Source organism: Lycium barbarum, chromosome 4 (genome assembly GCF_019175385.1).
Source record: "Lycium barbarum isolate Lr01 chromosome 4, ASM1917538v2, whole genome shotgun sequence".
NCBI lineage: Eukaryota > Viridiplantae > Streptophyta > Magnoliopsida > Solanales > Solanaceae > Lycium > Lycium barbarum.
The window spans coordinates 73,372,984-73,399,096 of NC_083340.1; the positions used below are offsets into that span (position 1 = coordinate 73,372,984).

The 26,113-nt window shown below is 39.6% G+C and overlaps 1 long non-coding RNA gene across 1 annotated transcript; it reads right to left on the minus strand.

Moving 5' to 3' along the window:
• Positions 1 to 1,367: 1,367 nt before the first annotated feature.
• On the minus strand, positions 1,368 to 26,113 carry LOC132638450 (uncharacterized). The gene is made up of 4 exons (XR_009581738.1): positions 25,946 to 26,113; positions 25,490 to 25,547; positions 2,063 to 2,227; positions 1,368 to 1,914 (listed from the first exon to the last, which is right to left on the minus strand). It is a non-coding gene; the product is annotated as an uncharacterized LOC132638450 (long non-coding RNA).

A 26,113-nucleotide genomic window follows, 5' to 3' on the forward strand; every position in this document is an offset into this window, starting at 1 on the left:
TACCCTTAGTATCGCACAAGCTGTCTGACTACTACCTTCATAACTTGTTATAATTCTTCTCTCCTTGTACTTCTACCTCAATCATACCATTACTTCCTTTAACTATAGACTCATCGTAAGTTATCCCCTAGGGTCACAAGCTCTTCCGAGTCGTCCTAGCATTTCATCAACAACACGTGGAACACATGGTTCATAGCAGCTCATAAGTTGAGTTTTCCTTCCACGAAGTTCATCTCCAATTAGTTGACTAAGAACTAATAAAATGTTACTGCGAAACATTCTCCAACCATCAGCAGAAGAAAACTAGAATCAGACAAGCACCACAGGACTTCTTAGTTCCTGATTCTTAGAGTTTACCCCCATATTTGTTCTTGGGTCGTGAGCGAACCATTCAGTTCACAAACTACTTGTTGTACGCCTGTACTTTTATAATAAGGTGAAACTTAATTGCTTGACATTTTTGCCTTACAACATGAGCTTTCTCCAAGGAAGAATGTGGTTGGGACGTATTCTGGTCCGTTCAAATGAACTGCGAATTAACTACTTATATACGCTTCTTCAAAACAAGGTCTTCCAAATAAGAACGATGCCTCTTATGGACGACGTGGGAGTATTTCTTAAGGCTTTAGTCCAACATAATAAATTTACCTTGTTGGTATCAGTCTTCAAAACATATTAGGAACTTACTATCCCAGAACATGCACGCAGGAAATACCAACAATGTCTCACAGGCCAACATATATACACACATATCATATCGTATCATAGCTACACAGGGGCTCCGAATTCCAAATAAAAGTTACAAAGGTGTCGGGACTTACCTGTAATATCGCACCTCAGGACATACCTGATCCTTTAACGAACTGTCCTGTTATATCTTCGTATCTACCTTCTCTTTCATCCATCAACTTAACGTTCAAATCATGTTGCAATATTCTTACCTTATATTACATGCCTCTTTCGCACCGTTACTTACCTGTGTACTTTGTAACTGCCAATATCGTCGGTCGTTTTCTTCTGACGATGTCGTTCCTCAGCTGAAAACAAAGGTTAGTATAAGGAATTTCATTTCCTATGACTGGGCTCTATCGCACGATCTTAGATATGAAAGAAAGGTAACATCCTAAATGTCCTGTAGCTTCCTGTTTATAGATGTGGTGCACAACACACCGATAAACAAGACTCTACTAGACACGGTCTGTAGACACTCCGAGGACGAACTGCTCTGATACCCCTTTTGTCATGACCCAACCCCGTAGGCCGTGACTAGTGCTCGAGCTGGACACTCGTATGTACCTGTTAACTATAATCATCCACAACTAGCATAATACAGACTTATCAATACCAAGGCCAGACGTCGTCTCAAAACTGTCGCATTATTTAGACGTATCACAACAACCTGTCTCCTGGGAGTTACAACTTTTAACAGATATTATAGTACATAAGCCGACAAGGCTTTCATAATATATAAGGGAACATCCCCGCCATACACGAGCCGACAAGGCTATCATAACACATTACTTCTCAAAACACACAAACACACACACACACACACACACACACACACACACACATATATATATATATATATATATATATATATATATATATATATATATATATATATGTCTACGCAAGCCGACAAGGCTGCCACTACGAATGGGAACGTCCCAAAACATAAGCCATATAGACACAACTGAACAACATCGATACACAACCCACACATATGTCTACAGACCTCTAAGAGTAACAACAGTATCTTATGACGGGACAGGGCCCCGCCGTACCCCTAGATAAAATACATATACACCACAAGAGATTCTGTACCAAATCTAGGCTTCAGAACAAGGGAGCTCTCCAAGATAGCTGAATAGGACTCCTAAGCTGGCGGGTTACCAACGTGAGCATCTGTACCTGCGGGCATGAACGCAGCCCCCCGAGGAAAGGGGGTCAGTACGGAATATGTACTGAGCATGTAAAGCATAAATACAATAAACAGGATCATACTGAAGTAAGGAGTACAGAAAAAACCAGTACAAAAACCAGAAACCACAAGGCTTACCTTTGAATCATAAATCATGGTGTCAATATCAGAATTAACTCGTTATGAAACTTAATGTCATAGTTAGATAATCATCCTGTTCATATGCATATGTATAACGTGTCCCGGCCCTCTAGTGACGGACTCGGTGAATAAGATCATCATGTGCCATCCTAGCCGCCATCCCTGTATCATCATATCATCATGTCATCATATCATCATATACATATACATATAACGTGTCCCGGCCCTCTAGTGAGGGACTCGGTGAATAATGCAGTGGATCTGTGCACGAAAACATGTCCTGACCTGGGACTCAGTGAAAGATGTAACAACAGTACGCACGAGCAGAGTAATGAGTAACCATATGCATATAAATCATCATTTGTGACTCAATAGATAAGTAAGCTAATCAATGCTCGAGTGTCAGGATGATAGTCATATTTACTGCTCTTTAAATATCATAAGGAACTATATCAAATAAAGTCTCAGGAATCATAAACATGTATCAAACCAATACGAGGTAGCTTATGAAAGTTAAGGACACTATTCATTACAGAATCTTTTAGGAGTAGGAACTTTCATGCATTATTTACTATTCAATCATATAAAATACTCGAAGGCAATAGCTCGACTATCCTGGAAGTCTTAACATCAAGAATTGAATAAGAACCATAATTCATACTCGGAACTTGTGAATAGAATTTCCCCAAAGCTCATATCATATCTTACTTACATCTAGGACATGCCAAAAGAAAGAAAGGAAGGGCTTTACATACCTGTCGGCGATTATTCGTAACCCGTTCGTCTCGTCGCTCTTTTAGCCTATTTAATGTAAGAATAACGTTATCGTTAGTAACTATATTTCTAGTTCGCAAACCTATAGTCCATTTCCTATAGAACCTATATTTCAGCTTATATATTCTCATTTAGGGTTTTCTATTAGTTAGGGACTTAACGAAAATCGAGTAGCACTTCCCCTATATATTCGCCTATCCCGAATTTCCAATTGCCCTCCTGTTAACACAGAAATACCAATAAAAACGATATACATATAAAATTCTCACATTTCAGCCCATAATAATTCCAACAATCCAACAATCATTCTGAACCCTTTTCAACCCACAATTCCGTATAACAACGATTTCATGTATTTTCTTATTTCCAATTTCATCCAATCCAATTTTAATAATTCCATTACAATACTATTAACACCATTACACCATAAAATAAGAAAATCTTACCACAATTTTCTTGGAGGAATTTCTACGCTTAATTGCTCCAATTTCACCATTTCTTCTTCCTCAATTCAATATCCAATGTTGCTATCACCTCCTTGAACTTGCAAATCATCTTGGAATTAATTTAAGCAAGCCAATTTTTTTTTTTAAAAATAGCAGCTGGCCGTAAGCTCTTTTCAAGCTGCCATGGCCGTGAATGCTATGGCAATATGTTGCTATCTCCCTTTCTAAATTTTTGTTGAATTTGCAAATGAAAGTAAGACTTTCATTAGTCATCAAATATAATTATATGTGCTGCCCATTCTAGGACACGTGCTCCCCTAATATGCATCACCATCCTTTTTTTTTTAAATTGACAAATCGGGTGGGGCCCACAATAATAATTAAATAAATAAATTTTTAATTAATCATTAATCCTTACTTAATAATCTAATCATAATTAATTAATCCCTAATCTCCAATAATATTTATATACTAAATAAAATTTATAAACAATTTATGTAATAATTAAAATTGAAAATTAAAAGTTTCTATTTCTTGTCCGAGAGTAATTCCGCCTTTAACTTGAGTCGATTTGTTTGCGAATAATTCGACGTATAAATACACGGGGTATAACAAAATGACTGGAAGAAATGAAGTAGTACGACTTCGGAGAAAGGATGGGTAATGTTTTGTGTGAAAATTTTGGTCCAACTTGGGGGACGCATATCTCTTAGCATATGAAGTGTTTTAAGGTGAAACAAAAGCCTAAGATGAAGTTCGTCGAGTCTAGTTTTCAACGCAAGAAACCACTTGTCGATATGACATCAGAGTAGAGAATTTTGGGCATTATAAGTTCAGCTGACAGAGTAGAAACGCGTGCTATAGTACTGCTACAGTAACCGACTTGCAACAGTGCTGCTACAGTCCCGACACGGATTTGACCCTTATAAAAAGGGTAAGAACCCTCTTTTTCACCATATTTTAGCCCAGATTTTGCCCAGAAAATTCTAGAAATTCAAGAGATAGAGAGGGGAAAACAAAAAGTAAGCAATTTTCAAGTGACAGAGTATTAATCGAAGCTCGGATAAACGCATAGATGTGATTCTAGTTTGGTTTTGCGGTGGAGTCAAGGTAGATATTGAAGATATCTCTGTTTTAACAAGAATAAGGTATGAATCTCCTATTATTAATGTTAATTTAGGTTTATTTACGGAGATAAAGTCGCTAAACAATCGTGTAGTAAGTTTATTAGTTATGGAAGTTGGAAAACAGCGTGTGGGCTATTTTATGGTACATATTGGTGTTGGAAATGATGTTGGTGATGTTGGTATTGTTGTTGTGTTGTTGGTTGTTGGATTATGATTTCGGGCTAGGCATATAATTAGGGGAGATGCTGCCCGATTTTCGGCAGAATATAAAGTAGTTTAAATTGAAATCTTAGTACACGTATGCAACGATGAGTCTAACGATAGTGTGAATTCTCTCAAATGTAGATATACGAGTACGAACGGATAAGCGTAGAAAATAGGAGACTGAACAGGTATGTTAAGGCTCGTCCCTTTCTTTCAAAGGCATGATTCCTATGTTATGATTTCATAAATGTTTCCATAACTTCTTTGTTTTCAAAAGTTAAAAATCTATGATTCCAAGGCATGATTCCTTTCACGATAACCCGTAAATGTTTTCCAAAATGTCTGTATTTTTCCAAAACAAAGGTTTATGATTTTGTAAGCTTTTATGACTACAACGACGGACATGTTTTTGTAATGACAATGAAGATGTCAAAGATGAGAATATGTCTATGATGATTATGATGAGAATGGTTTCATGTTTGAAAGTCTCAAGTTGTGGATTCAATATGAATATGAGAATATTGAGCTATTTCTTGATCCTCAATTTTATTCCTTGATTATGACTCTATTTTCTAAAGACTTCAAAGTATATGAATTGATGCCTTATGAGATTTATGATCTTATTCTATGTTTTCTCTTGATGCTATTCTTCATTGATAGTCTCACCTTATAATAATTGTTCCTTCAAGGTGAGATAAAGCGATGATGATTATTCCATAATATAATCGGAGGTTACCGACCTTACGCACTCCGATAGAGTTATAGCTTATATTGGGCTCTCCTGCATGCTGCTTATATGATATATGTATATAATATATGTATATGTATATGGGGAATATGGGAAAGAGGGCCAGAGCGCTATAGATGCGTATCCACCTGATCAGTTGGTATTATATGACATGATATCATCCCGGACGCGGGATGCCTGGACGCGGGACATATGTGGCTAAATGGATGGGAGCCGATGCCTCGGCAATATGATATATTCTATTTTCTGTATACATGAACAAGAAATGTTTTTCAAAGAATGCATTACTATGGATATATGTATATATGTATATGTGGATCGGGCTGCAAGTTCCGCAGCACTAAGCATGCATGGTACTCGCCTAAAAGGCACTCATATGTACAGGTTACTCTTTTATGTTACGATATGCTCTATATTTCCTTTATGTTATTATTCATGCTATGTATCCCTCATATGTTATTATTCGTGCCTCACATACTGGGTACATTACTCGTACTGACGTCCCTTCTTGTGGACGCTGCGTTCATGCCCGCAGGAGCAGGTAGCCAGTCGAATGATTCGCAGCAGTAGGACCTCCCCTCAGCAGCAGTCGGTACGCTCCATTGATCCGGAGCTTCAGTCCGTTTGGTATGCCATCTTGTTACTTATATATATGGGTACGGCAGGACCTTGTCCTGTCCTTTCTACAATTTGTACTCCATAGAGGTCTGTAGACAGTGATATGTATTCGTGTTGTTATGCAGCCCCGTCAGCACTTATTTTGTTGTACAGTATATATGTGTGGCGGCCAAATCGGCTCACGCTGTTATTCTCAGTGTTTATGTTTATATGTATGCATTGGCCGTGAGTTCCCGGTACGGTGTCTCTTATGTTGAATGTCCGGGAGACAGTATAGCTCAGTTACAGATTGTGTATGGGCCCAGGATAGTCAGTGAGAGGTAAATGCAGGCATAAGAGTGCTTGACCAGCAATGGTCGGGCACTTGTTGTGGCCCATCGATTTGGGTCGTGACAAAGCTGATACGAATGCCATCCTACTGAGCAAATGTGTCGTCCTGTATATCAGTACCTGCATCGTGAAATGCAGGCCCCCGGGCAATAAAAGGGGACGTCAGCACATTGAATGTACTGGTATGTAAGGCAACTGAATGAAATAACATGAGACATAAAGTAATAAAGATAAGAACTGAACGTGAAACTGAAACCTGGTTATGAGTATGATCATGAATACATATATACTATAAAGCATGAGTAAAAAATGGTAGGTAGGGAGAGCATTTCATAACCGACAATATAATATCACCACGTGGGTACGTGGAGTCTAGTACCTCGCCGGACCAGCAGAGCCCTCATACCTTGCCAGGGTATGACGTGGTGTCGTGCCTGATGGATCCATTCAGTGTAAAATTAAGGTATCGTCCTATCTGGGCGGAGCGATCCTTGTCCTACGGCGGTTACGTAGTTTCAGGCTATCTGAGCCTTCTCAGTAATTCGTGAAACTCCCAAAAACATGAACATAATATAGTTGGCTAAGAAGCCCATGATTTTCGTGAAATAACTTGTATTTAGCATGTATATTTCTTGTATCATGGCATGAAAGTAATTATATGATTTAATTGCATGAAAACTTGTAGACATATAGGATATTCATGAAATAATCATTCTTAGTCAAAAACATGCATGCAAGAACCCATGGAATACAAAATATGGGTTTTCATGGATTACAGACAGATTCTCAATAATCATAATGAGTATCAAGAACACAATGATAGAATAATAGCAATTCAAACATAATATAGTCATAGACATGGACCTAGGGTTATCATGAGCATAGTATAGAATAGAAATCCTAGTTTTGTAAAGTTTCATACTTTATTGGATTAGGAGGCGTGGGGAAGAACAATGATGTTCCCACACGTAGATAGTAACTCTACATACCTGGTAATGCTCCAAAACTTGAATTAAAGAGTTGAACTTTGAATAAGATTTCCAAAATCTTGAATCTTGAACCTTGAGATGGGTTTTCTTGAAAAACCCTAGTTTAGGAATGATGATTTCTTGTTTAGATTATTAGAGTATATGTTAGAATTCAGTTGGACTAATTAGAGTAGGCTTACATTGGTGTTCTTGATGATGGAGGAGGGTAGGAGGTCGTTCTAGGGTTTGAAGGAATGAAAAATAATGATTTGAACTGATATGGACGAATATATACTGTTCTGGAAAATTGAACTTTACGTCCAGCAAAATACTGGCCGTATTTTGAAAGACGGGCCGTATTTTGAAATATGGGTCTGTATTCCGTATGGACTGCACTGCGTCTCTTCAGTAAAATGGCCATAACGCTTTGCACAGATGTCCGTTTGACCCCCATAATATACCGTTGGAATGGTATTTCAAAGCTCTACAAATTTCAGTAAGGAAGTTGTCCCAAATTCCAAATACGTTTTGAAATACGGGCCGTATTTAACGATGTAACCTCTAAGTGTCAAATTCCAAAATGCTCAGAAATCTTTGGTACCAGTTTACGACTTGAAATACGGGCCGTATACTGAAATACGGTCACTGTTCATGGGCGTAAACCTCCATCTTACAACTGAAGAGGAAATTTCAAATTCCCACATTCTTTATCTTATTTTCTAAGTCTAGGTTCATGGTCAAAGCTTAGGTTAAAGGTACGAGGTTTTACATGTTGGGACTCTTGCCCAACAAACTGAAGTCATGCAGGCTCATCCCAAATGGCCCACGTCACCGAGTTTCATGTAAAGGAGAGGGAAAAAGGAAAATGGAGGTTATAGGGCATCTATACTTAATAACTAATTTAACAAGAATTTAAAACACTCAAACACAATCTCATATGTAAACATATATCAAGTATAGTCCGTTATATTCACTGAAATGATACAGTAAGAACCAAAACAGACAAAAGAAGACAAACCCAAATATATTCAAAAGAGAAACAACATGCCTAATATGATGTCGTGTACAAATAATAGCAAGAAAAGGCCCAAATTATTCTTTACGTGGAACAAATGAAGAGCAGGCCCAAATTGTCACTCAATACCAACATTCAAGTTAATCAATCTTTGTGATATACCATCAGTATACACAATATACAGTCCAATATATATTAAGGTATACATAGAGTATGTATTTTGTATACCTAGTGTATATTCTATCACAACAGTACATGATGAGAAGAGAAAAGGAGAAGGAAAGGAAGTTTAAAATAAGCAGGATCTGGCATTCATCTCAAATCAATATCAATACACAATACACAATACACACATATACAAAGAGTACACACTAATATACTTAGAATATTTAGTCCTTTTGATCTTTCTTAAACATTGAAACTCAAGTTTTCCCTACTCAGGTGGTGAAAAGAAGCACACATAGTTTTGCAAACTCACATTAAAAAAGGGACTCAATGAGATTAAGCCTTCTTAAAGAATTCAAATTAAGGGTAGACTAGTACAACATGCATTTTAAGGCCTAACGGAAAACAGGTGCAGATCTTTGCACAGGTCAACCCACAGTCAAGCACACACATGACATGCTAAATGGTGAAAGGCTTTGCAGACACAAACTGAAGTGATTCAGACAAAGAGTAGTCTTATGAAGTAGAAGCATTCCAAAGAGAGCTAAAGAAAACAAATACAGGTCCTAGCATAGGTTGAGATTCATGCACAAGCATAATAGTATGGTAATCAATTCTATGGGGTGACATCAGTTATTACTTAATGACTTCCATAAGCAAAGGAGAGAAAAGTAAAAAAGGATTATGCAGATTCATAGCAAAGGTATTGCTTACTCAACATCATGCAAATCTTTTTAGGCATTCAAAATCCATATCATATATTAGATCACACTGACAGTCTAAAATCCTAGATGTTGATCACATACTTGTTCTTTTTAAAGATAGGCACAATAGAACATAAGTTATCTGAACATATTTTAGGCAAAGGAACAAGCATTAGATGGCGGCAAGATAAACTACACAAATACATTTATTGTCTTGTATACAGACCTCAAGACCCCATTTTTATCATGCAAATCACATAGTCCTCTTGTTTAGGGCTCACTGAGACCTTAGAGGGGTCCCATAGAGTTGAAATTCAATAAGGAGGAACCTCAGCATCCTAGGATAGGCAGTACTAGGCTGAGTGGAACTTAAAGCCTTTCCTATACCCTTCGTAGCCCTAGGATAATCACTCCCTACCTTTTTACAAATCAAGTAACAGCCTCATAAGTTCCATTTACTTAGGTGATCCTAAGAAGTTTCATTATTTACCCTTGAATGAACCACACTACTTTAGTTTATCATGACAAGGCACACATTTAACCTCTTAAACTCCTAACTGTTAAAATAAAAACTTTCACTCAGACAAACAGGGCAGTACCAATCATGGGCCATTTTAAACCAAATTCTTTACCATAAGCAATGAACATTTCCATATTGACCAGCAAATAAGCATCACAGTATCCAGGAAAACAATGCAATCATTTTTAGTTATCAGAGAAGGTCATTTGAAATAAGGTTTGTGTCTTTTGAACTTAACTACTTAGTTACAGTTTCAATCACACTTTGCTACTATCAAACAACTTCAGAAAGAGAGAAAGGTAAAACATATACTCTATGTATTATCCCCATAGTATAAGAAAACTACCAAAGCCTTGGACACACACTAATAGGCTGGCCACGTTACTTCATATAAAGATTAACTTATGGGAGAAAAAGGTAGTTTATTCCATATGGTGATTAGGATAAAAAAAAACACCAATTTTAAACACTGAAGCCCATTTAAACACTTAATATACAAGGATTACACATGAATTGAAGACATGCTTGAATCAAACAGAGATGAACACTTGCATATATTTGAACTAATCTACTAACACAATGCTCATCATCAACAAACCATATATAGGCATGGTTCCTCAAATCAGAATGAACTGACACATGAATTAATATATCAGAGCTAAACTAACTAAACAAAGCTAGCACAAAATCATGAATCAAGTAAACTAACTCACATGCTAAGTTGACTAAAGGATTTACATGATGGTTATTAAGCATGGATATAAATCAGTTCTAAGTTAAAACAGGCTAAGAAAATACACCAGTCCAGCACATACATAGTTAAGTACATAAGCATACACATGGTAAACAACTTATCAGACAACAGTTAAATCCAATAAGGCATACAAAAACACTTATGAACATGCTGATAGTCTAGGACTAGGTTGAACAAACACATAGTTAAAGCAGTAATGGGAACTCAACTTAACATTCTTGTAATCACTTTAAGCAGACATATCATTAACCACAACCTAAACCACATCAAAGTTGCACAATATACTAATGATTGGGCTAGTTACATACTGAACAGGGATTAAGCTAAACTATAAACGTGTTGATGATTAATATAACACATATCTAGTTAAACAATATTTAAATCAAACTAAACTAAACTAAGTAGGCATGCCAATAATTACTAGCTAAACCAAACTAATCACAAATGAAACACTCAAGGCATATAAGACCTAATAGTAGTTAGGTTAACCTAACAAATATGCAATTAAACTGTTACACCTCATTTTTGCGTACGTTAAAGTTTCATTTTAAGTCTGTTGTCATAGGTTCGTATTGAGAATTAATTGGGGAGTTATGTATGAGGACTATGGGTGCATATCGAAGATATATAAGCTTAAACATGTTTGGAAAGAGTACGAAGGTTAGATGTTAAACGAATTAGAAAGAATACGTTTCGTCGGAAAATCGAAAGAGGGCAATTCCACGGCCGTAAAAAGGAGGAAGCAAGCACCGTCAATTGGTGGCAGTGGGGTGGATCCACAGGAACAGTTTCACAACCACTTTCATGGCCCGTGAAATAATTCACTATCCGTGAAAGTGAACCGTGGAATTGAGGCGGTGGGAATTTTTCCTTTTGTTATAAATTAAGTAGCATGACTTGGGGCTCATTATTTTCAAAAAATCAGATCCCTATTGACCCTCTAAGATCTCTCAAACATCCCAAATTATTCCAAACCAATACAAGAGAAGATCAAGTTCTAAATCCGCAACTAGTTCATGGAAGATGGTTGTTCTTGCTTTTACTTGAAGTTGTGGTGACTAAGTCTTGAAGAAAGTATTGTGTAGCTAAAGTTCTTCAAGTATCAGGTATGTTCTTCATCTTATTTTTTATGTTGAGTTGATTTGAGAGTTTAACAAGTCTTAAAAGTGAAGAGAATTATGGCAGAAAGGTCATAAGGTATTAAGTTGAAGTTGATGGCTATGGACTGATTTTGAAATGGAGTTTTGGATTTATTTGAGTCTAGTTTGAACAATATCTCTTGACTATGGTGTTGTTGATGTTGATAATCTATGGCATTGTTGATGTTGATAATGATGTTTGAGAGTTGTTTTGGAGTTTGGTGGAAGTAGGTGACATAGGGGAAATGCTGCCCAAATTTCGTTAACTCACCTACTAAATTGATTTGATCTTATGAGTGTTTCAACGACTTAACCTTAGTGTGAATCATCTTGAATGTAGATTTGCAAGCTCGGGAGGGTAGAAGTTGAGGGGTTAAGTAGATGATGAGGTATGTTAAGGCCGTCCCTTTCTTTTTTATGGCATGATCATATTGATACAAGCTTACACAAATGATATTCATAGTGACTCCACTCTTAGAAATGTTAGGAGCTTATGTTCTTGATCCTCTTATGATATTATTGATTTTTGTATCATTATTATTGATCTCTTCTTATGGTCATTAATCTTGTCTTATTGTTGTTGATCTCATTTTATGGTTATTGATCCTTCAAGGTGAGATATGTTGACGATGATAGTTCCATAATGGTAATAAGAGGTTTACCGACCTTACTTCACTCCGATAGAGTCATAACGTTTCTTTGAGCTCTCATGCATGATTTATATATATTTGTCTATTTTATGACACCAAGCCGCGTTATAGTCGGCCGGGTATGGCACCTATTTTGCACACCACTATAGTTGGGTACGGTAACACCGAGCCTATTATGGCCGGGTAAGGTGATACCGAGCTTTATTATGGCCGGGTACAGTATTATAGATCCAGGTTCTATGTGATCGTATGTTACTCCTTTTATAACTAGTTAGTTTAGGGTGAAGCCCGAGTTGATTAAAACTTTTGAGGTGTCTACACCCGTTGGTGATTGTTACATCCCGTATTTTTTTGAACGTCGGATTAATTGTAAGTTGAGGTGGGGCCCACACGTCAAGATTTTTTTTTGGGACATGTGACAAATTATATGAATCACATATGTGAAGTTAAACACAAGTCAAGAAGGACCCTTGGGCAAAATCAAAGTGGAAGCCCTCCAAAAGGGACAATTTAAGGAAGCATTTTCGGATGATCTGACTTCTAGGGGCAAAAACGGTATTATAAATTTGGAATTTGGGAAAACGCCCAGAAATAAAAGTTGTAGATAATTGAATTAGCTTTCCATCCATAGGTCGTGGGCCCTCATACGATATCGGGATCAAACGTTATGACCGTTTTACTGAACGAAGGTCCAGGCAGAAAAAAAGGTCTGCGCGATCGCGCCTGGGAGGGGCGCGAACGCGCAGAAGAAAATCTGTAACACAGCGCGAACGCGCCAGAAGGTGGCGCGATCGCGCTGAACACTTTTCTAGACAGTTCTGGCAGATTCTAAAAGGTTATATAACGGGGCTTTAGCCCCCAATCAACAACAAAACACCCTCTAAGCCTCCCCAAAATCTCTGAAAACTTCCACCAACTTCCACCCATCAATTTTCACGCAAATCAAAATATAATTTTCAAATTCCGGTCCAGACAGCGCACAGTTGCAACTACAAAATTGTGTAGTAATGTGTTGTGGCTCAAGGTCAGGGTGAAGAAGTGAAGATACAGAAACATTATCGCGATATAGGTATGAATCTTTCATTGTTAACATTAATCTTGGTTGATTTACGGAAAAAGAGTTGTTTAACTGCTGTAAATTAATTTGGTTGGTGGAAATATGGTACAAACACCCTATGGGATGTTTTATGGAATAATTTGATGTGGGAAATAATACTATTGATTCTGGTATTGTTATTGTTGTGCTGGTTGTTGAATTGAGAATTCGGGCTAGGCATATAAACAGGGGAGATGCTGCCCAAATTTCTGTAGAAAGATGTTAACTTAAGATTCAATTCCTAAGAGCGTATAATTAATATTTGGTAATTGTGACCATTTGTAGAATTTGGAGAGTTTGGGATTTGAATTTGGAAGTTGGAAACTTGTTATGAAATTGTATGCCAAAGATTTGATGTTTTGCATAAGTTATGACTTTGGCGGAAAATTGTATATCATGTATATCGAGTGTATAACTTGAGGAAAACGATATGAAATGTTTCTAGAACTATATGGTGATGATCTTGATTGTTGATGAATGTGAAATTATTGATATTAGTTGAAAGTTTGGGTTGAATTGAAGATTATGTCAACTTGTGATAAAAATGACTAGTTGAAGGATATTTGTGTTTTTAATGTTCATTGTTGATATTGATGTTGTCGTTTGGGTTGTTGTTGATAATCTATAGCCGAGTTGAATTCTCGGGGTGCTATATGTATAGGGGAAGTGCTGCCGAAATTTCGGTAGACAAATATGCATTAAGTTGAAATTATGGTATTTATAACTTACAATTGGTAAACTTGACCAATTGCAGTTTTTCGACGAAACGGAAAGTGAGTTTGGAAAGGCGTAAGGAGCGTGAAAGGTATGTAAAGCAACCCCAATTCTTCCCTTGGCATGCCCTTAGTGTGTTAGGGTCGGATCCGGGCCTCGAAGGACCTCTTGATGGCCCTCGGAATCCGCAAGAGAAAATTTCAGTTTTTCCTTCAGTAGAATTGAACCATTTTGATACGCTATTTCTTGGAATTATGCAATTTTGCTCTCAATCACTTAAAAATTCATGGAATATCTGTAGAACCTTTTTAGGTGATACCATAAGCTTAGAGGGCATAATTTGAGCCCGCCGCCTTGTTTGTCCCGAGGCGGGCCCACTATTTCCGGTTTTGCCCTTAATGTGTTAAAGCTTCCTTTTTAAGCGATTTTTGAAAGAAATGCTTCGATTACCCTACTAATCGCTTAACGAATATTATTTTAAATATTCTACAAAATATTATAAATTATTTTGACACTCGGAATGACTTCAGGAAAGTTATATTTTTAAATTGCATTAGTCTCTCACTACTCCATTCGTGGATGTCCCAATGTTTCCCACACTGAGCCCGGGCCAGGATATGTTGTCAAGCGTGATTCTCTGCATTGTTCGCCGCGTCCCGATGTGAGGGGGCAGGTATACGCGTACATGGGTCTGTGGAGTATGATGTGCCATGTCCGCCTATTCTGATCTGATCTGTTATGGCCATTTTGATATGACATTTTATGATGCGGGGCCACGCCCCTTTTTCTGATTCCTCTGTATGGTGGCACCAGTGTCGGGAGGGTGGCCACGTTCTGTCTGCCGAGTCCCGTGGCAGGGACCGGATATGATATGACATATGTTTCTGTACACATTCTGTCTGTTTTGGAAATATGCATTTGACACTCTGGATTTTGTACTCATTTTCTGTAATTATTATGATTTGACTTCTGTGATTCCGCTTTACATATTCAGTACATATTTCGTACTGACCCCCTTTCTTCGGGGGCTGCGTTTTCATGCCGCGCAGGTACAGACGACAGGTTCGCTGATCCATCTGTTTAGGATCCCATCTCTGCTATTTTGGGGCGCTCTCTTCTTCAGAGCCCATCTTTTGGTACAGTCTGTCACTGCTATCTGGATATGTACATTATTCTGGGTATGACGGGGCCCTGTCCCGTCTTATGATTATGATATGTTCTGTAGAGGTCTGTGGATATATTTGTGTGGGTTCTGTACATATGTTTGGGATATTTTGTTCTATGATGGCCTTATCGCCCTATGTGTGCCAAGTCTGCTTTTCTGTTAAATTCTGTAGCGTCCACTGATATTATTATTATATTATTATTCTGTTAATATGCTAATTTGGGTATCGGGTACGTATAGGTGCCCAGCTCGGGCACTGGTCGCGGCCCACGGGGTTGGGTCGTGACAAAAGTGGTATCAGAGCGGTTCGTCCTCGGAATGTCCACAGACCGTGTCTAGTAGAGTCTTGTTTATCGGTGTGTTGTGCACCACGCCTATAAACAGGAGGCTACAGGGCATTTAGGATACTACCCTTCTTTCTGTCTTAGATCGTGCGTTAGAGCTGTGTTATCAGGATGGCTCCTCCCTAACGAATGGTTACATTTGCAGATATGCCTCCAAAAAAGGCGACAGCGGCCCAAAAGGCCAAGTCAGTGGCCGTAGGAGAGACTAGCCGGGTCCAGAGGACTACCAGGGCCCAGGCATATATTGCTCCGGAGACTTTGCCCCAGACAGAGGGTTCTTCTACACCGCCACTCGTGGAGGAGATTGGGGCGGTCGCAGCCGCAGATCGGGGGGCGGCTCCACCGCCAGCTCCCGCAGTTCCAGTACCTGAGCCTCCAGCTCCACGACCAGGCACTGAGGATCAGTCTATGAGAAAGGCAGTCCAGTTGCTGACGAGACTTGTGGCAGGGCAGGTTCAGGGGCATGGACTGGGAGGTGACCGGGCAGTCAGGCGTGATAGTTCGAGAGCCCGTGAGTTTTTGACTTGTAGTCCTCCAGAGTTCTTCGGGACAAAGCCCGAGGAGGATCCCGAGGAGTTTATCAGGAAGATGCGGCGCACCTTACATTTGATTAATGCTTCCGAGACAGAGTCAGTCGCGTTGGCTTCGTACCGGTTGTATGATGTAGCGGCTAATTGGTACGAGTCTTGGGAGTTAGCCAGAGGCGTTGGTGCTCCCCCAGCAGTCTGGGATGAGTTTTCTGAGGCTTTTCTTGGACACTTCCTACCTCCGGAGCTACGACGGGCTAGGGCCGACAGATTTTTATTGCTGAGACAGAGGGGTCGCAGCGTTCGAGATTACAGTCTGGAGTTTGATTCGTTGGCCCGATATGCACCTGCTGTGGTAGCTACTATGACTGACAGGATGCACAGGTACATTATGGGGCTGGACGATTATTTGGTCGACAGTTGTTTGGTGTTGGCTGCTCAGCCCAGTATGGATATTGCCCGTATACAGGCACATGCCCAGGGTATGGAGGACCGGCGTAGAGGACATCAGCCCGACAGGAGCCAGGATCGGAGACAACCCAAGAGGGCCAGATCAGCTGGGTATTCTGGGGAGTCTTGGAGTAGGCAGCCTCAGGAACAGCAGCAGTCTAGCAGACATCCTTCCCAGCCGGCACAGAGCACACCTCCGCAGTTTACAGGTCGAAGATTCGATAGCCCAGGGTATTCAGAAGCAGGCCAGAGCTCCAGGGCTTCAGGTCCGCGGACAGATGGGGGTTCCGGTCAGATGAGGCCACCCAGGCCTCTGTGTTCTTATTGTGGCAGATATCATCCTGGAGAATGCTACAGAGTCACCGGTGCATGTTTTTCTTGTGGCCGTCAGGGCCATTCTGTGAGAGATTGCCCGTATAAGGGTAATTTGGGTGGTGCAGCGCAGCCTACCGGATTAGCTGTTGGTTCATCATCTTCATCTGTAGCTATGCACCCCCCGGGACAAGGTACATCAGCACCAGCAGGCCGCGGTAGAGGCCGTGGCGGAGCTTCCAGTTCTGGCGGTCCTTCGAACCGCATCTATTCCCTGACTAGTCGACAGGATTCGGAGACGCCACCAAATGCGGATATAGGTATATTATTATTCCTTTCTCGAAATATATGTGTAATGATCGGTCTAGGCTCTATTTTGTGGTACATTTGCCCGTCCTAGTTACTAATAGGATTGAGGAAACACCCGAATTGACAAAAACCGTTGGGGTAGCCGTGCATATAATAAAAGGTGAGTCTTGAAGATTTAGAGGGCTAATATAATAAATGCATAATTAGAAAAATGAAAGACCCTCTCTAGAGCGGAGTGGGACCCGCTACGAAAATTGTTCGGAAATTGTTAAGACCCCAGTTTGCCCTAGATTGCGTAAAAAGGGTCGTGTGAGGAAGTGGGTGCTATTATATCAGCGTTAACGTGTCTAAGTGAACTAAAGTTTCGAGGTTAAGCGTGCTAGGGCCAGAGCAATTCTGGGATGGGTGACCCCCTGAGAAGTAAACAAAATTTTCACAAGTATAGGAATAAGGGACGAATGGAAAATTTGGGATAACCTAAAGGAGATTAGGATATGCGGAGTGATTAGAAACCCTCAAGAAATCGGGTAGACTAAGACAAGATAAGCTGGTGAGGAAGAAGATAGCGCAATGCAGCTTGGGACCGAGAGTAAGTTTGAATAGGCGTTTGGGAACTGTTTTGTGAGAGAAATGATAGTAAATGTGTATGTGTGCATATGACACCCCATTCATGACTGTACCGACCGACAGGTGGACCTCAGCAGCCAGTGTCGCGAGGTATGAAAGATATTAACTGAACAGAATTTGAGAGACAAAGCGAAAGACATGGTACAGATATTTCAAGTAAACTGACACCAATTCCGTCGCTAGCTAAGGCCGGGACGTTCTAGCACAACGATGTTCGGAAATAGAAAGAAAACGAGTACGTAAAAGGAGGATAGTAATAGTAACGATTGGGAAATTTTGAAGGAAAGAAAGAGACCTCTTCGACGTATTATAATACCCCATAAGGCTAGTTGAACATTCGAGGACGAATGTTCTAAAGGGGGGGAGGATGTTACATCCCGTATTTTTTTGAACGTCGGATTAATTGTAAGTTGAGGTGGGGCCCACACGTCAAGATTTTTTTTGGGACATGTGACAAATTATATGAATCACATATGTGAAGTTAAACACAAGTCAAGAAGGACCCTTGGGCCAAATCAAAGTGGAAGCCCTCCAAAAGGGACAATTTAAGGAAGCATTTTCGGATGATCTGACTTCTAGGGGCAAAAACGGTATTATAAATTTGGAATTTGGGAAAACGCCCAGAAATAAAAGTTGTAGATAATTGAATTAGCTTTCCATCCATAGGTCGTGGGCCCTCATACGATATCGGGATCAAACGTTATGACCGTTTTACTGAACGAAGGTCCAGGCAGAAAAAAAGGTCTGCGCGATCGCGCCTGGGAAGGGCGCGAACGCGCAGAAGAAAATCTGTAACACAGCGCGAACGCGCCAGAAGGTGGCGCGATCGCGCTGAACACTTTTCTAGACAGTTCTGGCAGATTCTAAAAGGTTATATAACGGGGCTTTAGCCCCCAATCAACAACAAAACACCCTCTAAGCCTCCCCAAAATCTCTGAAAACTTCCACCAACTTCCACCCATCAATTTTCACGCAAATCAAAATATAATTTTCAAATTCCGGTCCAGACAGCGCACAGTTGCAACTACAAAATTGTGTAGTAATGTGTTGTGGCTCAAGGTCAGGGTGAAGAAGTGAAGATACAGAAACATTATCGCGATATAGGTATGAATCTTTCATTGTTAACATTAATCTTGGTTGATTTACGGAAAAAGAGTTGTTTAACTGCTGTAAATTAATTTGGTTGGTGGAAATATGGTACAAACACCCTATGGGATGTTTTATGGAATAATTTGATGTGGGAAATAATACTATTGATTCTGGTATTGTTATTGTTGTGCTGGTTGTTGAATTGAGAATTCGGGCTAGGCATATAAACAGGGGAGATGCTGCCCAAATTTCTGTAGAAAGATGTTAACTTAAGATTCAATTCCTAAGAGCGTATAATTAATATTTGGTAATTGTGACCATTTGTAGAATTTGGAGAGTTTGGGATTTGAATTTGGAAGTTGGAAACTTGTTATGAAATTGTATGCCAAAGATTTGATGTTTTGCATAAGTTATGACTTTGGCGGAAAATTGTATATCATGTATATCGAGTGTATAACTTGAGGAAAACGATATGAAATGTTTCTAGAACTATATGGTGATGATCTTGATTGTTGATGAATGTGAAATTATTGATATTAGTTGAAAGTTTGGGTTGAATTGAAGATTATGTCAACTTGTGAGAAAAATGACTAGTTGAAGGATATTTGTGTTTTTAATGTTCATTGTTGATATTGATGTTGTCGTTTGGGTTGTTGTTGATAATCTATAGCCGAGTTGAATTCTCGGGGTGCTATATGTATAGGGGAAGTGCTGCCGAAATTTCGGTAGACAAATATGCATTAAGTTGAAATTATGGTATTTATAACTTACAATTGGTAAACTTGACCAATTGCAGTTTTTCGACGAAACGGGAAGTGAGTTTGGAAAGGCGTAAGGAGCGTGAAAGGTATGTAAAGCAACCCCAATTCTTCCCTTGGCATGCCCTTAGTGTGTTAGGGTCGGATCCGGGCCTCGAAGGACCTCTTGATGGCCCTCGGAATCCGCAAGAGAAAATTTCAGTTTTTCCTTCAGTAGAATTGAACCATTTTGATACGCTATTTCTTGGAATTATGCAATTTTGCTCTCAATCACTTAAAAATTCATGGAATATCTGTAGAACCTTTTTAGGTGATACCATAAGCTTAGAGGGCATAATTTGAGCCCGCCGCCTTGTTTGTCCCGAGGCGGGCCCACTATTTCCGGTTTTGCCCTTAATGTGTTAAAGCTTCCTTTTTAAGCGATTTTTGAAAGAAATGCTTCGATTACCCTACTAATCGCTTAACGAATATTATTTTAAATATTCTACAAAATATTATAAATTATTTTGACACTCGGAATGACTTCAGGAAAGTTATATTTTTAAATTGCATTAGTCTCTCACTACTCCATTCGTGGATGTCCCAATGTTTCCCACACTGAGCCCGGGCCAGGATATGTTGTCAAGCGTGATTCTCTGCATTGTTCGCCGCGTCCCGATGTGAGGGGGCAGGTATACGCGTACATGGGTCTGTGGAGTATGATGTGCCATGTCCGCCTATTCTGATCTGATCTGTTATGGCCATTTTGATATGACATTTTATGATGCGGGGCCACGCCCCTTTTTCTGATTCCTCTGTATGGTGGCACCAGTGTCGGGAGGGTGGCCACGTTCTGTCTGCCGAGTCCCGTGGCAGGGACCGGATATGATATGACATATGTTTCTGTACACATTCTGTCTGTTTTGGAAATATGCATTTGACACTCTGGATTTTGTACTCATTTTCTGTAATCATTATGATTTGACTTCTGTGATTCCGCTTTACATATTCAGTACATATTTCGTACTGACCCCCTTTCTTCGGGGGCTGCGTTTTCATGCCGCGCAGGTACAGACGACAGGTTCGCTGATCCATCTGTTTAGGATCCCATCTCTGCTATTTTGGGGCGCTCTCTTCTTCAGAGCCCATCTTTTGGTACAGTCTGTCACTGCTATCTGGATATGTACATTATTCTGGGTATGACGGGGCCCTGTCCCGTCTTATGATTATGATATGTTCTGTAGAGGTCTGTGGATATATTTGTGTGGGTTCTGTACATATGTTTGAGATATTTTGTTCTATGATGGCCTTATCGCCCTATGTGTGCCAAGTCTGCTTTTCTGTTAAATTCTGTAGCGTCCACTGATATTATTATTATATTATTATTCTGTTAATATGCTAATTTGGGTATCGGGTACGTATAGGTGCCCAGCTCGGGCACTGGTCGCGGCCCACGGGGTTGGTTCGTGACAGTGATCCAGTGATAGCTAGACAGGTATACAAAGAATGAGTAGTTATAGTCTGTGATCATCATACTATAGCAGATTTGATTTAATTAGACATGGTAGACTTTGATGTCCTTATGGGTATAGATTGGTTAGCCTCTTGTTATGCTAATATTGATTGTAGAACGAAGATGGTTGGATTTTAGTTTCTAGGAGAGCCAATTCTAGAGTGGAAGGGTAATAAAGCATCGCTGAGGGGTAGGTTTATTTCCTATCTCAAGGCAAGGAAGATGATTGCCAAGGTTGTATATATCATATAGTCCAGGTTTGGGATGTAGAAGCAAAGCCACCGACTCTCCAGTCTGTCCTAGTGGTTAATGAGTTTCTAGATGTATTTTCAGATGAGCTTCCAGGTATTCCACCAGAGCAGGAGATTGATTTTTCCATTGACGTATTACCGGATACTCAGCTAATATCTATTCCTCCTTATAGGATGGCGCCTGCTGAGTTGAGAGAATTAAAGGAGTAGTTGAAGGACTTACTTGACAAAAGGCTTTATCAGGCCTAGTACGTCACCGTAGGGAGCACCAGTGTTATTTGTGAGAAAGAAATACGGCTCCCTGCGAATGTGTATTGATTACAGGTAGTTAAATAAGGTGACAATAAAGAATAAGTATCCACTTTCAAGGATTGATGATCTATTTGATCAGTTATAGGGTGCTTAATGGTTCTCGAAGATAGATTTGAGATTAGGGTATCACCAAGTGAGGGTTAGATACATGCCGAATACAGCTTTCAGAACCAGATATGGTCACTTCAAATTTCCTGTAATGTCGTTTGGCTTGACAAATGCACTGGCGGTATTTATGGCTTTGATGAACAGTGTATTCAAGCCTTTCTTAGATCTGTTCATGATTATGTTTATTGATGATATTCGGGTGTATTCTCGATCAAAGCCAGAGCATGCAGATCATTTACGTGTCATCCTTAAAGTTCTTTAGACTCATAAGCTGTATGCAAAGTTCTTTAAATGTGAGTTCTGGTTGAACTCTGTGACTTTTCTAGGGAATATTATTTCAGATGAAGGTATCAGGGTAGATACGCAGAAGATTGAAGCTATGAAGACTTGGCCGAGACCCACAACACCCACAAAAGTTCATAGTTTTCTGGATTTGACAGGTTATCACGGGAGATTTGTAGAAGGCTTTTCTTTCATTTCTGCACCACTGACAAAGCTGACCTAGAAATCAGCTAAGTTCTAGTGGACCGATGCTTGTAAGCATAGTTTTCAGGATTTGAAGAACAGATTGACCTCAGCACCAGTTCTGACACTTCAAGAAGGATCGGAAGGCTATGTTATTTATTGTGATGCTTCCGGCGTTGGGTTAGGTTGTGTGTTGATGCAACACAGTAAGGTTATAGCTTATGCCTCAAGGCAATTACGGAAGCACGAAAAGAACTATCCAACACATAATCTAGAGTTAGCTGCGGTGATTCATGCATTGAAGATATGGAGGCATTACTTGTATAGCGTTCATGTTGATATTTCTACAGACCATAAGAGCCTTAAGTAAATCTTCAAGCAGAAGGAGTTGGATGCCCTTAGCCGCAGATCTATGGGTAGCTTGTCTTATGTTCAGCCAGAGAACAGGGAACTAGTTTGTGAGCTTCAACAGTTAGCTAGCCTAGGAGTTCGATTATTAGACTCAGGCGATACAGGGGTTACCGTCCAAGATTCAACAGTCTTATATTTAGTAGTTGAGGTTAAGGAGAGCCAGTACGAGGATCCTATGTTAGTTCATTATAGATACACAACCTCTCAGAAGAAGAAGTCACCCTTTTAGATTTCTGTGGATGGAGTTCTTAGATATTGAGGCAGATTATATGATCCTGATGTTCCAGGGTTACGTTTTCAGATTATGGGAGAGGCCCATTATTGTCGATATTCTATTCACCCGAGAACGACTAAGATGTATCATGATATCAGGGAAGTTTATTGGTGGGATGGAATGAAGAAAGACATAGCAGAGTTTGTAGCCCAGTGTCCTAACTGTCAACATGTGAAGATTGATCATCAGAAGGCCGGTGGATTATTGTAGGCTATTGAGATTCCGACTTGGAAATAGGAAGTGATTAATATAAATTTCTTTACAGGCTTTCCCCGTTCTCGGTGTAAGTTTATTCTATATGGGTGATTGATGATAGACTTACAAAATCAGCTCATTTTCTGCCTGTCACGACTACTTACTCAGCCGAGATTATGCGAAGCTTTATATTAAGAAAATAGTACAACTTCATGGTGTTTCGGTATCCATCATCTTCGACAGGGGTGCGCAGTTTACAGCTAACTTCTGGAGATCCTTCCAGAAGGGTTCAGGAACTCAGGTGAGTCTTACCACATCATTTCATCCCCAAACAGATGGGCATGCTGAGTGTAGTATTCAAACCCTCGAGGATATGCTACAGGCATATGTGATAGACTTCAGAGGCAGCTGGGATGACCATTTTACACTTATCAAATTTGCGTATAATAATAGCTATCATTCGAGTATCCAGATGGCCCCGTATGAAGCTTTGTATGGGCGAAAGTGTAGGTCACCTATCTGATGGTTCGAAGTGGGGGAATCTAAGTTAGTAGGGCCAGATTTGGTCTAGTAAACGGTGGAGAAGGTCAAGCTTTTTCAGGTTCGATTATTAGCAGCTCAGAGTCATCAAAAGTCTTATGCAGATAAATTGCTGACGAGACTTGGAATTCCAGGTTGATGATTGGGTATTCCTGAAAGTATCGCCTATGAAAGGCGTTATGAGATTTAGTAAGAAGGGTAAGCTTAGTCCTCGGTATATTGGGCCTTACAAGATTGTACGTAGAGTGGTACAAGTGGCCAATGAATTAGATCTGCCACCAGATTTAAAGTCAGTTCATCAGATTTTTCATGTATTGGTACTTCGTAAGTGTATTGAAGACCCTTCCAGAGTCGTACCTGTTAATGATGTTCTGGTTACCGGGCTATTGTCATACGAAGAGGTTCCCATTGCTATTCTAGATAGACAGGTTCAGAGATTGAGGACTAAAGATGTAGCTTCAGTGAAAGTCCTTTGGAGGAATCGAATTGTCGAGGAGATGACTTGGGAAGATGAGGAAGATATGAGATCCAGGTATCCGCATTTGTTTCCACTCCCAGAGGAGGTCCAGACAGAGACACCATTGCCTTCAGGTGCGTAATGTTTCATTTCTTATAATTACTGGTCGTGTGAGGCAATTATTGTTATTGCCTGTAATGGCCCTATGTGGCGTTGTATACTTTAGGTTGTTGTGTCAGATTGGTAGTGGTACAGTTACAGGGAAAACTCTGCCAAAATATTTTTTTAAGACCCCTAGGAATTTAACATTCGAGGACGAATGTTCTTAAAGGGGGAAGAATGTTACACCTCGTTTTCGCGTACGTTAAAGTTTCATTTTAAGTCGGTTGCCGTAGGTTCGTATTAAGAATTAAATGGGGAGTTGTGTATGAGGACTATGGGTGCATATCAGAGATATATAAACTGTTAAACATTTTTGGAAAAGAGACGAAGGTTAGACGTTAAACGAATCAGAAAGAATACGTTTCGTCGGAAAATCGAAAGAGGGAAATTCCACGATTGGTTTCACGATCCGTGGAATATTCCATAGCCGTAAAAAGGAGGTAGAAACCACCATGAATTGGTGGCAGTGGGTGGAGCCACTTTCACGGCCCGTGAAATAATTCACGGTCCGTGAAAGTGAACCGTGGAACTGAGGCGGTGGAAATTTTCCCTTTTGTTGTAAATTAAGTAGCATGACCTATCGCTCATTATTTTCACAAAAACAGATCCCTGTTCACCCTCTAAGCTCTCTCAAACTCCCCAAATCATTCCAAACCAATACAAGAGAAGATCAAGTTCTAAATCCGCAACTAGTTCATGGAAGACGGTTGTTCTTGCTTCTACTTGAAGTTGTGGTGATGGTACAGGACCCCGCCATACACGTATGTACACAAGAGGCTCGTAAACAGATATGCACAGTTAGATGTCCTATGGCCTTCTCGGTCTACATTTGGTTGTATTATTATTTTGATAGCCTTGTCGGCATGTATACTTGGGTTCAGCTTGATGACGTGTGTGTGTGTGTGTATATATCGTTTGGGCTTGTGTCCCTCTCAGCTTATGATATTTATGAGTTAGCGTCATGGCCCTCCGATTGGGTTGTGACATAAACAGTAGTCAAACCAATCTTAAACATGTTAGTGAACATATCACATGATTAAATATTGACTAAATTAACACATATAACTATTAAGCTAAAACTATCTAAACAATTAATGCTAAACTAAACTAAACACATATATTAACAAGCATACACTAATCACACAAACATATAACAAGTAAAAACATACAAAATACTAAAATAAATAAAAGGAAAGAGGTTTACCTTTTCTTCGTGCAACCTTGTCGAGAATTGAAATTGGAGATCCTTGCACTCTTCAACCCTGAGACTCAACCACAAAAAGAAATAATTTTTTAAACTAAAAATCCCAATTAGCTAAAAGTTTTAGCTAAAGCTAAAACCCTAATTAAATTGGGGACTATTTGCTTTATTAAGAAAAAAGACTTGTATCAATTTTTCTCGAATTTCTGAGACTTTTCTCTCTGTGTGTGTGTGTAGAGTAAGAGGTCCTTTATATAGGCTCCAAAAATCCCAAGTTTCAGTGTATCAACTGACGTGGGACTTGTAGGTTTTTGAGGAATTCATCTTAAATCTTTGTGGTTTGTTGAAAACCAATAGAAATCATTGAAAACCCAGAGCAAAATGACAAAATTAATTAAGGAATTTGTCCTTGTTAGCCATAGAATACAGAAAAGTAGAAGAGAGAGTATAGGATTTTACTGTGTTTGGTTACACTGCGGTGGAGAGAGGGTAAAACATTAATTGCTTTACTTGAAACAAACATGCGGACCACGCACTGCATAAAGCAAAAGTGTTTGAAGAATTTGCCATTTCTGGTGCTGATGATCGAAGAAAGAGATGGCATTGGGTGGCGGCGTTAGGGTTTCG